At 43.7% G+C, this 21,618-nt stretch overlaps 1 protein-coding gene across 1 annotated transcript in view; it reads left to right on the forward strand.

Annotated features, from left to right (window-relative positions):
* The window catches only part of LOC122817306 (serine/threonine-protein kinase SMG1-like), a gene marked incomplete in the record, with an annotated part of 2,898,779 nt that overhangs the window by 380,868 nt on the left and 2,496,293 nt on the right, over positions 1-21,618 (forward strand).

The raw sequence follows: 21,618 nt of genomic DNA on the forward strand, positions 1-21,618 counted from the left end.
AAACCGCTCTGCTCCTAGCCATAACCTCTGCAAGGCGAGTCTCTAAGTTACAAGCACTCATGGCTGTGGAACTTTTCATAATTTTTCATCCAGACAGGGTTTCTCTGAGGACAAACCCTACATTTGTGCCTAAGGTGGTGTCCAGTGTGGCCCTCAACCAAACCATTCACTTGCCTACCTTTTACCCAAATTCACAAAACAAGGGTGAGAAAATTCTGCATTCTTTGGACATACACAGATAGTTGCGCTTCTACTTGGACAGAACTGAAGCTTTCAGAAAGACTGAGCAACTTTGTCATATGCTGCAGGATCGCAAGGAAAGGCTATCTAAAAATGGACTATTTCTAAATGGGTAGGCCATTACATCAGTTTCTGCTATTTTTAACCTGGCAGATCAGTGTCTAAGGGCATTAGGCCTCATTCCACCAGAGCAGCAGCCACTTCAGCAGCCTTCATCAGAGGAGTAACAACCAAAGAAATCTTAGAGGCTGCAACTTGGAGTTCAGTGCACACCTTTACAAAGCACTACCACTTGCCTCTCTACTTTTAAGTCCAGAGCAGGCTTCGCCACTGCAGATGTCCTTCAAGAATGCAACTGCAGTCCTGACATATGGGTTGTCCTGCCTCAGGCAGCCCTTCGGTCGGCCGGATTCCAAAGTCTGGGTCCGGCGTCTGCTGATGTCGCTTCCTCCCCGACGTCAGAGCGACTGGGGTATAAAAGCATCAGCCGACGTCATCTTCAGTCTTTTTTGCCGCGCGGTGCCCGAAGCAGAAGCAGTTCGCAAGTGCGGTCGGCCAGCTCCTGTGTTTTCAGATACCAAGTCATCAAAGCTAAGTACCCCGTTGGGGAACCTTTTCTTGCCTCAGCCGATGTCAGACCAAACTGAAAAAGTTAATTGTTTGTCTTGTGGTAAACAATTACCTCATAAGGACTTCCATTCTTACTGCCTTCCCTGCCTCGGCCCAGACCACGACGTCTCAGCCTGCCCTGCCTGTGCTTGCTTCAATAAGCGCACACTTAGGCGCCGGGCAGAATTTGCTGAAGAATAATTACCAGATTACTTCAAAAGCCTAGCAAAGCACACCCAGATGACTGCAAGGAAAATCCTGCAGGCCCTGGGTTTCATGGCATCTTGCATTCTTCTGATTCCACTGGCAAGACTACACATGAGAGAACTACAATGGTACCTAAAAAGTTTATGGTCTCAACACAGCCACAACTTAGAAGCAATTATTCCACTCATTCCATGTCTACAAAAGGAATTTTTGTGGTGCACAAGCAAGCCAGCTAAACAAAGGCATGTCCTTCAACAAACCTCAAGCAAGCCAAACCATTACAACAGACGCCTCAGATCATGGATGGGGGGCGCACATGGAAGGCAGATGCATTCAAGGGCAATGGGCTCCCCGGGAATTGCATCTGCACATCAATCAAAAAGAGATGCTGGCAGTGATTTATGCAATCGAGGCCTTCGGAAAATTTCTTCAGCAAGGTCATCTGCTAATAGACAACACCACTGTTATGTGGTACATAAACAGGGAGGCACCCATTCTTACCCCCTCTGCAGAATAACAATGACTCTTTGGGAAAAGTCCCTGAAACTGAATATACAGTTGCAATCCCAGTTTGTTCCAGGTAAGGACAATGTTCTGGCGGACAGTCTAAGCAGAAACATTATGGACCCGCACGAATGGATGTTACATCCAGACATTTTTTCACAAATAACTCATGCATGGGGAAGGCCGGACATGGATCTCTTTGCCTCACACCACAATCATCATCTGAAAAAGTTCTGCTCAAGGACACACCATCCTCAAGCCTGGAGAATAGATGCTCTCTCCTTCAACTGGAATTCTCTAACAATCCATGCATTCCCACCTCTAACATTAATGACCAAGGTGTTACTGAAGATCAAAGCAGAACAACCGAAAGGCATTTTGATAGCTCCAGTCTGGCCAAGACAGCACTGGTACCCATTACTAAGGAGCATAACTCGCACCAAGCCGTGGCCCCTGCCTCTATGGCCTCTACTTATAACTCAGCACAATTACAGGACTGTTCATCCAAACCTGCAAACATTGCAACTGACAGCTTGGAGAGTTCCATGACTTCTCCCCATATATCTCTCTCCAGAAAAGTTCAAGAGATCCTACTGGAAGCAGGCCTTCCACCAGAAAAACTTATTCAGCCAAATGGAAGAGGTTCAACATCTGGAATGCCAACAAGGGTCAGGATGCATCAGTAATGAACATCCCACAGATTCTAGAATACTTGGCAGAAATGCTTCACAATGGCCTTTCATATTCTTCCATAAAAATACACACTTCAGCAATTTCAGCAAAATACAACTGTGATCCACCTGTGTTTTCACGTCCTTTGCTAAGACAGTTTCTAAGAGGGATAAAGAATATCAAACCTCCAAGAAAGCCACCAGTGCCTGCATGGGACCTCAATTTCGTCTTGGAAAAATGAACTCTTCCTCCTTTTGAGCCAGCAGCATCTTCAGAAATGCAATTTCTCTCCTGGAAAACAGTTTTCCTGTTGGCAGTTACTTCAGCAAGAAGAGTCTCGGAGATACAGGCACTCATGGCAGTACCTCCATTTCTCATTTTCCATCAGGACAGTCTCTCTAAGAACCAATCCTTCATTCATGCTAAAAGTGATATCCAGGGTTTCTCTAAATCAAGCAATTCACCTGCCTACTTTCTTTCCCAATCCACAAAATAAAGGAGAAAAGCTTTTGCACACTTTGGACATACACAGACAATTGCGCTATTACTTGGATGGAACAAAGGCCAACAAAGTCTGACCAACTATTTGTAGCTTACGCTCCTGGATTACAAGGAAAGGCAATTTCCAAACAAACAATTTCAAAATGGATTGGAAACTGCATCAGATTCTGCTACTCTTTCCATGGAAAAGGTGTGCCAGCCAGTATCAGGCCACACTCCACCAGAGCTACAGCCACCTCCACAGCCTTTCTAAGAGGGGTGGCTACAAAGGACATTCCAGAAGCTGCTACATGGAGCTCCGTGCATACATTTTCCAAACATTACAACCTGCCTTTATTTTCCAGATCCCGAGCAGGCTTTGCTTCTGCAGTCCTGCAGGGCATTTTAGCTACACCATCCTTATCTTAGATCCTACCACCCCCAGCTTGGCTATGGTATTCAACCCATATGTCAGGACTGCAGTTGCATTCTTGAAGGACATAGTACAGTTTTGTAACTACCATAAATGTAGATGCCCGATAGATATGCAACTGCAGTCAGGTTTTCCCTCCCTCCTACCCCTCTGTACTTATCTTTTTTGGGTCCACTCCCCCTTCCAAATTAGCTGGGGATAGCATTTATGGTGTATCTGTTTTACTGTTGTGCATGTCTGGAATTTTTTCCATTCTCTAAATTTAGCCTTCCTTGGAGGGCACCTGGCATCTGGGGCAAGAAACACTGAAGAAGATGGCGTCGGCTGATGCTTATACCCCAGCCGCTCTGATGTCGGTGAGGAGGCGACATCAGCCGACGCCGGACCCAGACTTTGGAATCCGGCCAACCGAAGGGCTGCCTGAGGCAGGACAACACCCATATGTCAGGACTGTAGTTGCATATCTATCGGACATCTACATTTATGGTAAGTACAAAACTGTAGTTTCTGCAGGGCCTCATAGCCTCTCCTAATCTTATTTAGCCCAGTCACCCATCCTCAGCTTTGGGATTCTATCCAAGAGTAATGACTGCAACAGTGAAACACGATGAACATAGTACAGTTGTGTACCTACCATAAATGTAGATGTTTGAGTGTATTCACTGTTGCAGTCCAGGTTACCCACCCACCATCCCCCTTCTCTTTGCTGGGACTTATCTGCACTTCTCTATCCCATACAACCTTTTTGGTGTATTTGCTTGTAGATGAAGGAAATGTTAAGTTATCTATCTCGCCTTCATTCTGACTGCTTGGGTTCGGAGCCGATCCTCTGCTCCGACTCAGCCATCTTCAAAAAACTAGAGAGCTGCATACTGGCTCGAGGCCAGCCCATATCCCATAATGCCTGGCGCTAGATACCCAGATCTCTTTGCCGCTTCTGCTACGAGGTTGTCTACTGGCTCAGGTCGTATATTTTCATTATTTACTCGTTTTTCGACAAAATTTTATAGACTTTAGTGTAGATTGTTTTTACTAGTTAATCTTTATATATATATATATATATATATATATATATATATATATATCTATATCTATATATATACGGTCGGCCGAATTCCAAAGTCTAGGTCCGGCGTCTGTTGTCGTCGCTTCTTCCCTGATGTCAGTGCGACAGGGGTATAAAGGAACCAGCCGACGCCATTTTCTAAAGTCTTTCTTGCTGCGCGGTGCCCGAAGCAGAAGCAGTTCGCAAGTGCCTGTCGGCCAGCTCCTGAGATTACGAAAATTTGGAAACCGAAGTCTTCTTAAAAGCTAAGTACCTCATTGGGGAAACTTTTCTTGCCTCAGACCGATGTCAGACAAAGTTAATAATTGTATTTCTTGTGGGAAGCAAATACCGCATAAGGATTTCCATTCCTTCTGTATACCGTGTTTAGGCCCAGACCACGACGTCTCGGTCTGTCGCTTTTGTGCTACATTCAACAAACGCACTATTAAGCGTCGGGCGGAGTTCGCCCAGCATTATTTTGGGAAAGCATTTAACTATACTATGTCGTCGGATACTCCGACTCTGGTTATGTTTAAAAAACGCAGAGACAAGGACACACACGAGGTCCGCGGCCTCTACCGACACCACGTCAAAGCCGACTATACGTGGTCCGGTTCTCAGCGAGACGCCTACGCAGCCCCTGACTACCGACGACACTTCTTTGACGGTGTCTCCTGTGCCCAAGGTCGCAGGCTCCTCAGCCCACACCCCGACTACAGATAACGAAGCCACTCTTGGCGTTGAAACTCAGAATGTGGACAGGTCCACCTCCACTCAAGGTGTCTTCAGACCTTCCTCTTATTTCTCCATCAAGGCTTTCACAAAGTGTAAAGCAACCATGCACTCTAAGAGACCAGCTACACAGGGCCCATCTCCAGGCCCCATGCCTAAGAAACAGATGCTTAAAATGGCTGAGGATTTAATTACTCTTATCAGAGGTTCTCAGCCCCCACTGGACAAAAGGCCCAGAGTGGAGGAAGATTTCCCCCTCCTCTGATCAGGGCTCCATTATTTCAGAGCACTCTGATCAGGAACATTCTTACTCCCCTTTTGAAGACTCTGATGCGGAGGAGTCCATCCCTTCTGTACCCCCCCCCCCCCCGAGGATTACTCATTTGGGGAAACTTTGCATACCTTAAGGGAACACTTCCACTGGGAAGGCCAGGATTATTCAGATTCCAAGAAAAGGCTCAGGGAATTTCTCTTGCTACCTCAGCACAGGCCTCTGGCTATACCTCCTGTCTTGGACATCCTAGATGATGTTTACTCGGAGGCTTGCCTTAACCCGGACTCTCTACCTCCAGCTCCAGTTAAGCCTGACAGGTACTACAGGGTTCCTGACTAACACCAATTTCTATACAAAAGCCATGCTGCTGACCCAGAAACCATCTCACAGGGCCCCAAGGGAGTTAAGGCCTCCATTGCTAAAAATCCATTACCTTCCGAGAGAGACTCCAGATCCTTAGAAAGGTGGGGGAAAAAGGTATATACCTCTGCTACCTTATCCATGAGGGCCTTAAACTGTCAGTTTCATATGCTAAAATACCAACAGTTTTGCTATCACAATTGAAAAGTAAAATGTCACAACCTGAACAACCAGACTTGAAGGAGTTGCAGGATTTGATGCATAGTGCAGAACAAGTGGGTAAGCATACCTTACAGTGTGGTTTTGATGCTCTAGAGGCCTCATGTAGAGCTGCTGTTACAGGATCAGTCATACGTAGGCATGCCTGGCTCAAGGAACAAGCCTTGCCTGATCATGTCAAAGCTAAATTACTAGACGCCCCTCTTCAAAAGGATGTACTATTTGGTGCTAATGCTGAGGAGGTGTTAAGGAAAATGGAGGAAAAGGCTAAATCAATGCAAACTGTGAGAATTTCTACAGGTACAACCCCTACGTTTTAGTAGAAATTGGCCTTCCAAAAACTGGTCCTTTCCTGCCACGGACAGACCCCAGAGAGGCAGATACAGGCGCCCGAGGGGCAGAGGACAATCCCAAGGATCGTTTAGAGGCAGACAATGGCAAGCTCCTACACAGAGGTGGTGAGGATAACTCGCAATCTTTCAGAAAGCAAACCCAATGACTTTCCCCTTTGCATGCCAACCAAGTCTCAAATGGCAGCCCCCTTAGGAGGAAAGCTGGCATTATTTTCAAAAAATTGGCATATTGTCACAAAGCACAAATGGATCCTGGACATTATAAACAGAGGCTACAAATTTCCATTTTCACACCCTTCCAAAAATGAGAGGCATGCCAAACCTGCCACACAATCTAAGGGCAGAGGCACAAAGGCAAATTACAGATCTCATAAACATGAAAGCTATTCAAGAGGTACCTACGCACGAACAAGGTCAAGGTTTTTATTCCAGGCTATTTCTGGTGCCAAGGAAGGGAAAAGATTGGAGACCTATTTTGGACCTATCCATCCTAAACACATTTCTACTCGTACCAAAATTCAAGATGCTCACTCTACAGCAACTTCTTCCCATGCTGGGCAAGGGGTCTTGGCTGGTAACATTGGAACTCAAGGAGGCATACCTGCATGTCCCAATCAGACAAAATTGCAGAAGGTACCTCATATTTCTTGCAGGTTCAACCCATTATCAATTCTCTGCATTGCCCTTTGGCTTCTCTACTGCACCCAGAGTATTCATGAAATGCCTGGCATCAGTAATTGCCTACTGCAGACTTCAAGGGATACAAATTTACCCCTATTTGGACGACTGCCTGATCCAAGCGGACAGCAAGCACATTCTTCTGAAACATCTGGCTTATGTAATGTTGTTGTTGAACTCTATGGGATACACAGTCAACAACAAGAAATCAAGGCTAATACTCTCTCTGAAGATGATTTTCCTGGGTGCCAATTTGGACACAAACACCCAGATGGCCTACCTCACGCCAGAGAAGCAGGGGCAACTAATTCAATACTTCAGAACACTAGCAAATTGCACCAGGCTGACTGCAAGGAAAATCCTGCAGGCTCTGGGATTCATGGCATCTTGCATCTTACTAATCCCATGTGCAAAGCTGCATATGAGGAAACTACAATGGTACCTGAAAAACATATGGTCTCAACACAGCCACAGTTTGGAAACAGTAATACCACTAATTCAATGTCTGCAAAAGGAATTTCTGTGGTGGGCTCAAGCATGTCAAACACAGGTCTTCCATTCAGCAAGCCTCAAGCAAATCAAGTCATCACAACAGACACCTCGGACTACACCTGGGGGGCGCACATGACAGATCGGTGCATTCTGGGCAAATGGTCCCAAAAAGAAAAGCACCTTCACATCAATCAAAAAGAAATGCTAGCAGTAATAAATGCTATTATAGCTTTCAAGGACCTTCTACAACCAGGTCAACTATTGATAAGAACGGACAACACCACAGTTGTGGTACATAAACAGGAAGGAACACATTCTTACCCCCTATGCAGACTGGCCATGTCACTTTGGAACATGGACGTGGACTTACAAATGGAACTACAAGCACAGTACTTGCCAGGTAAGGAAAACACACTGGCAGACAACCTAAGCAGGAATATGACAGATCCACATGAATGGAAATTGCATCCAAACGTTTTTACAGAGATAATCCAAGAATGGGGAAGGCCAGACATAGATCTCTTTGCCTCCCATAAAAATCATCAATTGACAAAATTCTGCTCAAGGATCTTCCATCCAAAGGCCTGGAGAGTGGACGCTCTCTTTCAGTTGGACATCAATGACAGTTTATGCCTTCCCACCTCTTCCTCTGCTGCCCAAAGTTCTATTGAAGACCAGAGCAGACAGACCAAAGATGAATCTCATTGCTCCGGACTGGCCAAGGCAACACTGGTACCCACTCCTGAGGAGCATGACGCATTCACCACCATGGACCCTGCCTCTAATGCCTCTTCTGACTCAGCACAGCTTCAGAACTCTTCACAGCCAGCTAAAAACACTCAATCTAGCCGCATGGAAGATTCCTTAGCATCACAACAGGCCCTACTCTCCAAGGAGGTGCAGGATGTCATTTTGGAGGCCAGAAGGCTATCAACTAGAAAAGCTTACTCTGCAAAATGGAAACATTTTTGTGTCTGGAATGAGAAAAAGGGCCAGGATCCTGGAAAACTGAATTTACCTCAAATACTACAATATTTGGCTGAACTGCTAAACAGTGGACTTTCTTTCTCCTCCATCAAAATCCATGCCTCAGCAATTTCTGCAGAACACAACACTGATCCACCTTTATTCTCTCACCCTCTCTTAAGACAGTTCCTCAGAGGGGCTAAGAATTTAAGACCTCCAAGGAAACAACCAATACCTGCTTGGGATTCTAATTTCATTCTGGAAAAATTGATCTTGCCTCCCTTTGAGCCAGCTGCCTCATCAGATTTGCAATACTTGTCCTGGAAAACAGCTTTCCTTCTGGCTATCACCTCAGCTCGTAGAGTTTCAGAACTACAGGCTCTCATGGCTGTCCAGCCTATTATCATCTTCCATCAGGACAGAGTTTCCTTACGAACCAACCTGTCCTTTATGCCTAAAGTGGTATCCAGGGTAACTTTAAATCAGGCCATACATTTACCTACTTTTTATCCTAATCCTCAAAACAAAGGGGAGAGATTACTACATTCCTTGGACATCCACAGACAACTGCGTTATTATTTGGACAGAACAAAGCCTTTCAGAAAATCAGAACAGCTCTTTGTGGCCTATGCGGTAGGAGCTCAAGGAAAACCAATTTCCAAACAGACTATCTCAAAATGGATAGCCCACTGCATACGTTTTTGCTATTCCTTTCATGGCAAAACTGTACCTGCAGGCATTAGAACTCATTCCACCAGGGCCACAGCCACCTCTGCAGCCTTCTTCAGAGGAGTTCCTACCAAGGATATTTTGGAAGCAGCCACTTGGAGTTCTATGCATACCTTCTCCAAGCAAAAAACCAAAAGAAACGGACTGGCCGCAAACTGAAAACTTAAAAAAAATTAAACACAGTTCAGTGGGTAAATGACACAATAGAGGCTGTGCGATTTAGCGCTTTTTTTCACTTTAATAAAAACGTGAACTTCAGAAAAAAGACAATGTACCCTCCCTAACACATGTCTTATAAATCTTTTAAACAGGATGTGATGTCATTGAAGTTTCAATTCTTTTTTGTACAAAGTAAAAATAGAATAATATAATGTAATAGGAAAATGCATATTTCAGATGTATAAAAACATTTTGACTTTTGATGAATTAACCTACTTTATATCCATTATGTATACCAACTATATCAAACAGTGTCTATATATAAATATGAACCATTTTAGCCCTACTTATTAACATCATACTGACAAACTACATGTGATCATAAATATTGAATATATTGAATGTGAATTAAATAATCATACAAATGTTTAAATGAAAATTATATACATATGTACATCTGTCACTACATAAATCGTTTTCAAGGAGTTGAAAGTATACAACGATGCAGGCTTAGCTATGATGGGCATATTGGTTAAGCACTATGAGACTGATATCAAAGTCAAAACGGGAATCAAGGAGTTGGATGATTCCATTAAAAACAACACTTGTTTTCAAGAACTGTTCACATTATATAATAGCATTGAGACTAAGGCCAATAAACACCGGTCTACTATAGTACTTGGAAAAGAACATAAATTGATGAGGGATATTAAGACCTATAGGTCTAATGAAGCCTATATATCCACTGGAGATGCATCCAAAATTAGTGGGGTCTCTACGAATAGTGTCTCTAGTGTGGTGGAGAATTCCAATAGACCATTACAAAGAATTGGACAGGACAAAGGTGAACCAACCAATGATACTGTCCTTAATTTGGTGTCTAAGGGTTCCAAAGAAAACACATTGGAACCATCTGTTACATCCCATGACAACAATGGGGATGTAAATGAGGGGGCCGCAACTACGAGTTATGCTGAGGTTGCAAGTCAACAACCTTGTCAATCTAAGGTCCCTTTTCATCAACAAAGGGTACAAGAAAAGAGGACTACAAGGTGGTACAACACCACACAACAGAAAGGGAAAATGAAGGGCAAAAACAAAAGAAGATGGTGATACCCTTCACTAATGAGACTGACTACACATTAAATGTGATAAATTTGAGCAATGTGTTGTTGACAGTAGATGCATACAGTGTACTTAACAAAGGTTTCACCTTTATTCCTTCCAACAGGGTTGAAACAAGTAGATTGTTGGTAGATTTTAGATTGTATTTACGTAAATTAAATTTAAAATATATTCTTAAAGATATCACTGACTATAATATTTCTAGGAATAAACTACCAACGAAGCCCAGTACATTTAACCCCCCCTAATTAATACACTGCAAGTTTTTCTAAATTCATGTGAAAAAGAATTTAAGAACATTTCAACAAGCAGTGAGTATAATAATCTGACTGATACTGAAAGTAATGTTTTGAAAGAGTTATCAGAAAACTCCGAAGTCAGAATAATGAAAGCAGACAAAGGGGGAAAGATTATAGTCATGAACACAACAGACTATAACAAAGGAATATTGGACATGTTAAAGGACACTACAAATTACTGCAAAGTCACAGTAGAATATGTAAAAATCAGTTTCAGAAAAATAGATGTTCTCTTGTTTGATATGTTCTGCCAGGGTGAAATAGAAAAGGTTGAGTACCCCACAATGGCAAACTTTTTTGGCATACCAAAATTACAATATGGTCTGGAGGACCTTACATTTAGGCCAATCGTTTCAGCTAAAAATTCAAAAACGGAAAATATTTCCATTTGGCTTGATAGTATATTAAACCCGGTGGCACAAAAAGCTGAACATTATCTCAGAGACTCTTGGCAGCTTTTGGAAATTTTGGGAAAAATTAACACATTAGAAAAAGAGGTTAATTTTGCGACATTAGACGTCAGGAGTCTTTATACCTCTATAGATCAGGTAGAAGGTATAGAATATATGAGAGAACATCTTGCAAACAAAACAGACATGAGTGGTCACAGGGTAAACACACCATGTACCCTTATGGAAATAGTACTTGAGAACAATTTCTTTAAATTCAACAATGTACTTTACAAACAGACATCTGGAGTAGCGATGGGGGCCAGAGTGGCCCCGGCATTCGCAAACATAGTGATGTCCAACTGGGAACAGAAATTCCTGAAACTTCACCCCAGTTTCAACAAAGTTTTTGATGTACTATAGGTACATCGATGATTTGTTCTTCTTGTGGAAAGGTGAACAATGGGAGTTCAGTGATATGATAAGTGACTTGAACACCTCTACAGATTTCTTATTTTTTAAAATAGGAGAATTTGGAAGAGACATACACTTTTTAGATTTGGACCTTCACATAAATGATACAAATGGTAATATTACAAGTAAGATATATAGGAAATCTTGTTTTACCAATCAATACCTTCACAAAGATAGCCTACATCCCCAGCACATGAAAAAGAGTGTGGTGAAGGGACAGATGATTAGGCTTAGTAGACTAACTACAGAGGATTCAGTATACCAAGAAGAGTTACTGAATTTGAGACAAATGTTTGTAGTGAGGGGTTACAACTTAAATTGGATCAAAAAGTTAGAAAAAGAAGTTAACAAACTAAGGGAAGGAGTAGCAAAACCTATTTTGTTAGCCACAGATATATTTGTTGAAGGACCGAGAACAATCCAACAAGAAAATAAGAATATAAATAGATCAGAAGAGAATCATAGTATGTTTTATACAGCATTTCCACTTCCTATAGTAAACGAATTAAAAGAAATCAGAAACATCATAGAAAGAAACTGGAGGATAATTTTAGGTAACAAAGACCTAGTTAGCTGTGTAGGAATGAGACCACAATTCACCTACAAAACGGTTAACGATATCAAGAAAGTCTTAGAAAGAAATGACTCATCCTTAATGGTCAAGACTAGAGATGTAATCAAAAAGGGCACTTTCGCGTGCACAAATTGTAGACAATGCAGATTTTTTAAGTAATAGTTCTTTTGTCACTATGAAATATTTAAAAAGAACTTTTTGGGCACGGGAATATTTCAACTGCCATAGTGATTATGTGGTTTATTTGGCTTCCTGTGTCTCCTGTGAATGTTACTATGTGGGTAAAACTGTCAGATTTTTGAAGCGGAGAATATACGAACACACTCTGGCTATAAAGAACAAAGACAAAAATAATGCTCTTGCAAGACACGCTCTGAGTTGTAGAGAATTCAAAAAGTTTGAATTTTTTGTCTTAGACCACATAGAAAAAAGTTCATTCATGGGAGATGTTAACAACAAATTAGAACAAAAGGAAGCACTTTGGCAATTATTGCTAGGGGCAGATCAATTTCCAGGCCTTAATGAGGTCATTAATATCAAATGTTTTTTGATATATAATTAATAATTATCTTATGTGAATAGATGTATACTAACAGAAATCCATCATAAGGAATTTTTTTATGAATATTAATCATAACAATAGATAGATATTATTAAGGTATATATATATTTTTTACAGAGTCATCTAATGACGGTTTATGTAGTGACAGATGTACATATGTATATAATTTTCATTTAAACATTTGTATGATTATTTAATTCACATTCAATATTTATGATCACATGTAGTTTGTCAGTATGATGTTAATAAGTAGGGCTAAAATGGTTCATATTTATATATAGACACTGTTTGATATAGTTGGTATACATAATGGATATAAAGTAGGTTAATTCATCAAAAGTCAAAATGTTTTTATACATCTGAAATATGCATTTTCCTATTACATTATATTATTCTATTTTTACTTTGTACAAAAAAGAATTGAAACTTCAATGACATCACATCCTGTTTAAAAGATTTATAAGACGTGTTAGGGAGGGCACATTGTCTTGTTTCTGAAGAAGTTCACGTTTTTATTAAAGTGAAAGAAAGCACTAAATCTCACAGCCTCTATTGTGTCATTTACCCACTGAACTGTGTTTAATTTTTTTTAAGTTTATACCTTCTCCAAGCACTACAACCTACCATTATACTCCAAATCCAGAGCAGGCTTAGCCACTGCAGTCTTGCAGGGCATTTTGGCTCCTCCTATTTCCACCTAGTGCCTACCACCCCTTTCTTAGCTTTGGGATTCTACCCATCTGTTATGACTGCAGCTGTATGCACGATGAACATAGTACAGTTTTGTACCGACCATAAATGTAGATGTTCGAGTGCTAATACAGCTGCAGTCCAGGTTTCCCTCCCTCCTTCCCCTCTTGGACAGTCCTATAGGCTAACACATCCTCATACAATCTGATTGGGGTATTCATTTATGATGTATTTGCTTGCAACTATTGTATTTTGGTTATATTGCACTGCATTATTACACAAATTTATGTATTGCCTTCCTTCTGGGGGCACCTGACATCTGGGGCAAGAAAAACTGAAGAAAATGGCGTTGGCTGGTTCCTTTATACCCCTGTCGCACTGACGTCAGGGAAGAAGTGACAACTCATGCCGGACCCAGACTTTGGAATTCGGCCGACCGAGGACCCGCCTGACGGCTGGAGAACTCATCTGTTATGACTGCAGCTGTATTAGCACTCGAACATCTACATTTATGGTAGGTACAAAACTTTACTTTTTAGTTTTCCCCTCCCCTTTCTTAGGTAGCTATTTAAATTAGCGCCAACCTTTTTTTACTTTCTCTATTTAAAAAAAAAAAAACTTTTAGCTCGTACTTAGTTTTGTTTAGCTTATATAAATATTGTTAGTTTTCTTGGCTGTATTTTTTGGTGTCTTAACTTAGTGTGTGTGGTAATACTTGCATCCTAATTTCTTTTGTGTGTTGTCCTTGGTTTTCTATTTCCTTTTCAGAGATGTCCAAGGATACCAAGATGTCCGGATTCAAGAAGTGTGACTCATGCTGTCAGAAGATGTCTCTGACAGATGGTCACACTTCTTGTGTCTATTGTCTCGGCGCCATGCACCTGCAGGACTCTTGTTCGGTTTGCCATGCCTTCAGCCCAAGAGTCCTGCAGGAGCGTAAAAATAAGTTAATCCTACGTGGATTTACTTAAACAGGATTCACCGGCAAAGACTCGGCCCATGAAGGCCTGTAAGCCACCTAAATCTTCGGCTCCCAGTTCGGAGCAGTCGGGTGAAGCTGTTCCTTCAGCCTCGATTCTGGCCGGAACCAATTTACCTGTCTCCCAGTCTGTTCCGACTCTCCCTTAGGAGCAGACTGGGAGTCTAAAGAGATCCAGGTCTCCCTCCCTGGAGTCTATATGCTCTGCACCGAGGTCTCCTCTGCTCCAGTCTGAGCACAGTCATCAATCCCACTCTTCTCAGTCCTCAAGACTATCCGATCATGACGTGGAGAGTGGTCAGTAGGCTGGTAAAATCTCAGGCCCTAGCAAAAATGTCGTCCAGCCCCCCCTCATCAGATGTCTGCTCCGTCCATATCTGCAGTTGTTCCACCTCAGACTCCTTCCTTGAGCTCGGAGCCGGAGTTCGTTGGGGTTCGGTTCGTGGAACAGTCGGCACCGATACCTTCTGCTTCGGTTCCGTCGTCTGCTCCGATCACTTCTTTGGTACTGTCCTTGGAAGGGTCTGGGCGCCGAGACTCCCTCGTCTGCTCCGAGGGGTTGAGTGGCATCAAACCCGTGTCCGACCCCGCTCTCCCTCTTGGAGCTTCGGCGCAGGTAAGTTCGACCCCTACATTGGCTTCGGAGCCATCCCCCTCAGTGCGGAGAGGGATTCCAGTCTCTTCGGAACTGGAGCCTTCTCAGCATCCAAGCAGGGACTCCTTCGAGGTCATGAGGAGTGTGCTGGCCCCCGAGTCAGCCCTAGGATCATCCCCACTGGCTCCTCCCACTATGGTGCCTGCATCTGCCTCTGTCCCTCCTCCAGACCCCAAGCGTGGGGAACCAATGCTCCGGGGCACCCCCTTGGGTGTATCTGCCTCTTCCAAGGCCTCCCCTGATCATTCAGAGGAGCCAACTTGTTAGAGGAAATGCAAGAGGAAGCATGTTGACTCCCCTGAGTCTGTCACATCAGGTACCGACTTGGAGAATTTGGAAGGGTCCCCGAGATCCCCCTCTGAAGATGTCTCCTTCTCAGACATCCTTGAGATGCTTACGCAGAGGAGGAACTGGACTACCTAAGCCCCTCTGAGGATGAGTCAGTATTCCTGGATGCGTTTGGATCCCGACCTTCCACCTCTTGGCTGTCTCCGCCTTTTGACCCACTGATGTCCGTGGTGGTTCGGAAGGCGTGGTCCACTCCAGACACAGTGGAACCCACCCCCAGAAGACCCGCTAAATTCATAACGGCACCACAGGATAAACAGTTTTTGACCAAAGGTATCCCTGTTGATGCCTTGGTGGTAGCAGCGGCCACAAAGGAGTTGGCTGAAACTTCTTCACCTGTCCATCCCCCTAACAAGGAGTCCAGGACGATGAACAGATATGGGAAGTGGATAGTCTCTTCAGCGGCCTTTTCTATGAGGTGTCTGAATTTTGTGCCACTTACCCATCTTCAAAGGGATCTCCTTAAAGAGCTTGGAGATGTCCTTCAAGATCCATCAGCTGAGGGGGCCCGGGCTAAGGCAGCCTCCCAGCTGGCAACTCTTAATTCAGTGGTGAACTCCTCCATTAGGCTCATTTCTTATGCAGCCGATGGTGCGAGTAGAGCCGCAGGCACAGGTGTTGCTTTGAGGAGATAATGCTTGGATGCGGCTATAACTTTGCAGGACCTTTCAGAGCGTCTTTCACCAACACCCCTTGTGATGGTTCCTCTCTTTTTGGATCACAGGTGAAGGACACCCTTACCAGGTGTGAACAGTAAGGCAAGACTCTCTTTGCCGTGCGTCCATTTTTCCACTCCTCCAGACCATATCCCAAAGGTCAGAAGAGTGGAAAGATGTGGTTCCGGAAATCTCAGGGAGCCTTGCTGGATACACGTGGTGAGTTCCCATCCAGGGGCAGAGGAGGGAACAATAATAGACACCGCACTCGTGGCAGAGGGGGCCGCAAAACCAGGACAGCAGAGAATCCTTCTCTGAGAAGCCCTCCCACCATCCCTGAAGGGTTACCCGACTGCCCACCTCCGGAGGCAGTCGGGGGGGAAAAGTATCGCTGTAACCAAGAGCCTGTCAAGGCATAACACAAGACAAATGGGTACAGTCACTTATATCCGGAGGCTGCAGAATATCCTTTGTTTGCACTCCCGTAGTGTTAAGTCCCTTCCAGATGTTCCACCTAATCTAAGGGATCAAGCAGTACAAGAAATTTCAGAACTGCTAAGAAAAAGGGCCATCCAGCAAGTCCCAGCAGACCAGCAAGGATCTGGAATTTACTCAAGGTTCTTTTTGGTACTAAAAAAGACAGGTGATTGGAGACCCATTCTGGATCTCAGCAGACTGAACATGTCTGTACAAAGAACCAAGTTTCGGATGGTCACGCTACAGTCCATTGTGCCCTTTCTGGGTCAGGACAATTGGATGTGCTCTATAGATCTTCAGGGTGCATACTACCACATCAAAATGGACAGACGCTCCAGAAGATTCCTTCGCTTTTGGCTGGGAGCCAGCCATGACCAGTTCAGAGCTCTGCCCTTTGGTGTCACCACAGCCCCCAGGGTGTTCGGCAAATGTATGGCAGTAGTTAACGCTCACCTGAGACGGCAAGAATTGCAGGTGTTTCCATATCTAGACGACTGGCTCCTTACTGCTACCACCAGGCATCACCTTCTCCGAGCCAGAGACTACACGATCGTGACATGCTCCAGACTAGGTATCTCAATAAATTTCAAAGTCTGCATTGTCGCCCTGTCAGTCTGTCACATTTATAGGCGCAAATTTAAATACAAAAGACATGTCAACGAGCCTTCCACCAGACAAGGGTATTAGGGATTCATCAACATGTACAGGTCTTATTAGCATGCAAGAGAATTCAAGCCAGGTTCATCTTCCAAACTCTAGGTCTCATGGCAGCAGCGATCATACTTGTTCCTGTAGCTCGTTTTTACATGAGGATCCTCCAGTGGCTGCTTTTCACCCAATGGTCCTTCTAGCAGCTTCCCATGTCTCACATGATCATGGTCACAGAAGTATGCAAAAAGCACCTTGCATGGTGGATGGATCAGTATCCCTAAGCAGACCATTTGTATCCCCCGTTGCTATGGTTACCACGGACACTTCCCTGATCGGGTGTGGGGGGGGGGCATTATCAGGGCAGGACAGTCCAAGGCACCTGGCAACCTCATGAGTACCACCTGCATATAAACGTCTTGGAGATGAGGGCTGTGCTTCTAGCGTTGCAAGCTCTTCAGGACTCTCTTCCTACCAGGACCATTGCAATTCAAATGGACAATATGTCAGTAGTGTGGTACATCAACAAGCAGGGCGGAACCAAGTCCTACCCCCTATGTCAAGAAGCACTCAGACTCTGGCAGTGGGCGATCTCTTCACAAAGGTTTCTGGTCACAACGCACATCCCTGGGAAGTCCAACGTCGTAGCAGACAGGCTGGGCAAAGCAATTCTCATGCCTCACGAGTGGTCTCTGAATCAAGTAGTTGTGGACCAAATATTCCGCAAATGGGGCCAGCCTTGCTGCGACCATTTTGCCACCCCCTTCAACAGCAAATGCAACAAATTCTTCTCTCTCATTCCACTTCCCGGACATTCCCCCAGAAACACTATAGTCAATGATTGGCCTCAGGGACTTCTTTATGCATTTCCTCCGTTTCCCCTTATTCCAAAACTGATACAGAAAGCTGCTGTTTTGGGCTGCAAAATTATCCTCATTGCTCCTTACTGGCCTCGACAAATATGGTTCCTGTTCCTGCATCATCTTCTCAAGCAGCCTTGGACTCTGGACCCAGTTCCAGACCTTCTGATCCATCAATCGGGCGGGCTGCACCCATCCCTGCAATATCTCCAGCTCACTGCTTGGTTGCTCCACTTCCAACCTTAGCCAGGCTTCCAGATGTCTCCCCGTCTGTGCGGGAAATAATTTCATCATCGCATAAGTCTACCACTAGAAAAACTTGCGCTAGTAAGTGGAAAAGTTTTTCTTCCCTGGCAGAGACTGAGTATAGACCCCTTTTCAGCCCCTATACACCACATTTTGGATTTTCTTGTGGAACTCTTCCATTCTGGGTCCACTTCCGCTACAATTAGAGTTCAGTTAGCTGCAATTTCAAATTTTCACATTGGCCTGTCGGGAAATATGTCGCATAAGCTGTGTGTAGAGCCTTTCTCAAAGGCACCACACTGCTCAGGCCTCCAGTGAGAGATCCTCCACCTCCGTGGGATCTAAATTTGATTTTAGCTTCTTTAATATTGCCTCCCTTCGAACCTGCAGCTTCTTGTTCCCTCAAGTTTTTATCATGGAAAACTCTTTCTGGTAGCCATTACTTCAGCCAGTAGAGTTTCGGAACTGCAGGCTCTTTGTTCCCGTCCTCCTTACCTAGTGTTCCACAATGATAGGGTCGCTCTCAGGACTAATCCTTCCTTCCTAAGGTCTTTTCAGAAAATAACTTGAATCATTCCATAAACCTTCCTGTATTTTTTCCCAACCACTCCAACAAGGCGGAATACAAATTGCATCAGTTAGATGTTCACAGGGAACTACGCTTTTATTTGCATAGAACAAAGGATATCAGGAAATCAGACCAGCTTTTCCTTTTTTATGCTGTGGATAAACAAGGTCTTCCAGTCTCAAAAGTAACCTTGTCCAGGTGGTTGACTTCTATCATCACATTTATCTGTCAACTGAGGAATAAAGAATTACCTGTTAAACCAAAAGATCACTCCACCAGAGCTTTAGCCACTTCTGTGGCCTTTCAGGCTAGGTTGCCCATGGAATTTATTTGTGCTGTGGCTACGTGGGCCAACTCATATACTTTCATTTTGCATTATAAGTTGGATGTGGTTTCCAGGAACAGAGCTGATTTTGGTTCCACTGTTCTGAAGAGTTTGTTCCGATGAGCCACCCAGGATTTTAGGTGTTAGTGATGCTGTCCCAACCAGCAAGAATGAAGTCTAGCTAGACAACTTAACATAAAGAAGTTATGTACCTACCATAACGTTCCATGTTAGTTGTCTTCTTCTCGCCTTCTTTCTTGCATCCCACCCTCCATCCCCCTATCCTTGTAGACCGAGAAGAGTTCCTTATTGTTTTTTGTTCGCTGGCTGAGTCTTCTCTGGCTATTCCTTTCTGTCTAGTAGCCTCTCTGGAGGTTTTATATATTCCAGGATAGGATCCTTTCCTTATGTCAGTAGTTCGTCTTACCAAACGAGATCTGGGTGTCTAGCGCCAGGCATCATGGGATATGGGGTGGTCTCAAGCTTTTGAAGATGGCCGAGTCTGAGCAGAGGATTGGCTCCGAACCCAACCAGCCAGAAAGAAGGCGAGAAGAAAACTAACATGGAACGTTATGGTGGGTACATAACCTCTTTTTTTTGTGCATGCATTTCTTATTGGTATATTTTTCAGCCTACCTATTTGGGGCACCTGACATCTGGGGCAAGAAAAACTGAAGAAAATGGCGTCGGTGACAGCAACCGACGCCGGACCTAGACTTTGGAATTCTGGCCAATTGAGGGTAGCCTGACAGCAGGATAACCCAAGAGTAATGACTGCAACAGTGAATAACACTCTAACATCTACATTTATGGTAGGTACACAACTGTACTTTACTGATTGCTCTGATCTCTGCAAGAAGGATATCTCATGTTCTTCATGTTTCACTGTTGCAGTCATCACACTTATCTGCCTGCAAGTAGCCCTCAGTCGTCCCGAATACCGGTGACTTAGTAATTTTGCATCAGTTGCTGTTTCTCCAGGACTGACGTTGGGTTGTCAGGGGTATAAAAACAGGCAGCCAATGCCATTACATCAGTCTTTCTTGCTGAGGAGCCCGTAGCAGAAGCAGTTTGTACGAGTGCAGGTTTGAAGCTACCTGAGTGTGTTTACAAATTGAATCATCCTGAAGTCTTCTAAAGCTAAGCACCCCGTTGAGGATTCTTTTTTCTTGCTCTAACTGATGTCAGAAAAAGTTAACAATTGGCTTGCCTATAGAAAGCTAGTATCACACTGAGATTTTCATTCTTACTGTGTCACCTGTTTAGACCCAGACCACGACGTACCTTGCTGTTGGTTTTGTGCCTTGTTCAACTCCCGAACCATCTGTCGTTGGGCCCTTTTTGTATCTAAATACTTTCGTTCTCGATCTCTGTATTCTGAAATGGCTTTGGTAAGCTGTCTTGACTACCAATCTTATGAAAAAATGTAAGGATAAAGGCAGACTGCGTAGGTCCAAACCTGCCGACGACATTTCCGAAGATAGGCTGTTCTTAACTAATCCTTCATTTGTAGCTTAATTTGTGTCCAAGTTAACTTTGAGCCAAGCTGTCCATATTTGCCTTGTTTCCAGAACTTAAAAATGAGGTTGAGAAGTGTATTCCATACCTTGGATGTCCCCTTACAGCTCTGGTACTATCTTGACAGAACTAAACCTTTTAGGAATTCTGAGCAGTTCATTTCTTGTGAAGGTAAGAAAAAAAAGTATAACCTGTGTCAAAGCAGACTGTTTCAAAATGGTTAAATCGTACTACCTTTAATTGTATGCCAGTTCCAGATAGGGCCAAGGATCGTTCTACAGGGCTTTGACTTCATCTGGGTTTTTGAGAAGGGTTGTGTTCTAGAAGCATTGTAGAAGCAGCGACTTTGTCATCTGTACACACCTTTACGAAACACAACAAACTATATTCCTTCTCCAGGTCTAGGGGCTGGTTTTGCTAAGACCATTCTTAAGGGGCTCCTGGAACCCTAATCCTTCCTCTTCCCTGTCAGTTTAAGGTATGGTACGCTGGCCATATTAGCTAAGGTTCCTGCAGTTTGGAGTGCGAAGAACACAGTGCAGTTATGTAAGTAAGCTTGCATAACATTACATGTTCAAATGGTCATTACTTGACTAGCAGCTCCCTCCTTTCAGCTCCTTTGTTTTTTTTTGCCGGAGTGAGGACTTTAAGTTTCCTAGCATTGACCTTTTCAGGGCTCTAGCCTCATTCTGTCCATTGCTATGAAAGCTCTGAACGGCTTGGCACCCAAACAAGTCTTTTTTTTAATCACCTTAAGCTTGGTTTGAGCTGACTGGATGCATGGAAGGTGCTCTTGAGGCTTGGTCGGTTGTTAAATCCTGGGTAGGTTATAACCCATATAGCTAAGGTTACTGCAGCAGAGATCATCTAAGCATCTACTGTTGTGGTAGATATCCTTATCCAGCTGTACTTTTTCATTTAGTTGGAAATATGCATAATGCTATTTCTTTTACAACCTCGCCTTTAATTTTTTAGGAATGTTATTTTTTAATGTTTTACTGTAGTCATTACTTGTCAATTGGATTATGAAAAACAATGAAACTATAACTGTGGTGTGTGTTCAGTATCAA

Source organism: Protopterus annectens, chromosome 12.part0, assembly GCF_019279795.1.
Source record: "Protopterus annectens isolate FY-2018-M chromosome 12.part0, PAN1.0, whole genome shotgun sequence".
Taxonomy (NCBI): domain Eukaryota; kingdom Metazoa; phylum Chordata; order Ceratodontiformes; family Protopteridae; genus Protopterus; species Protopterus annectens.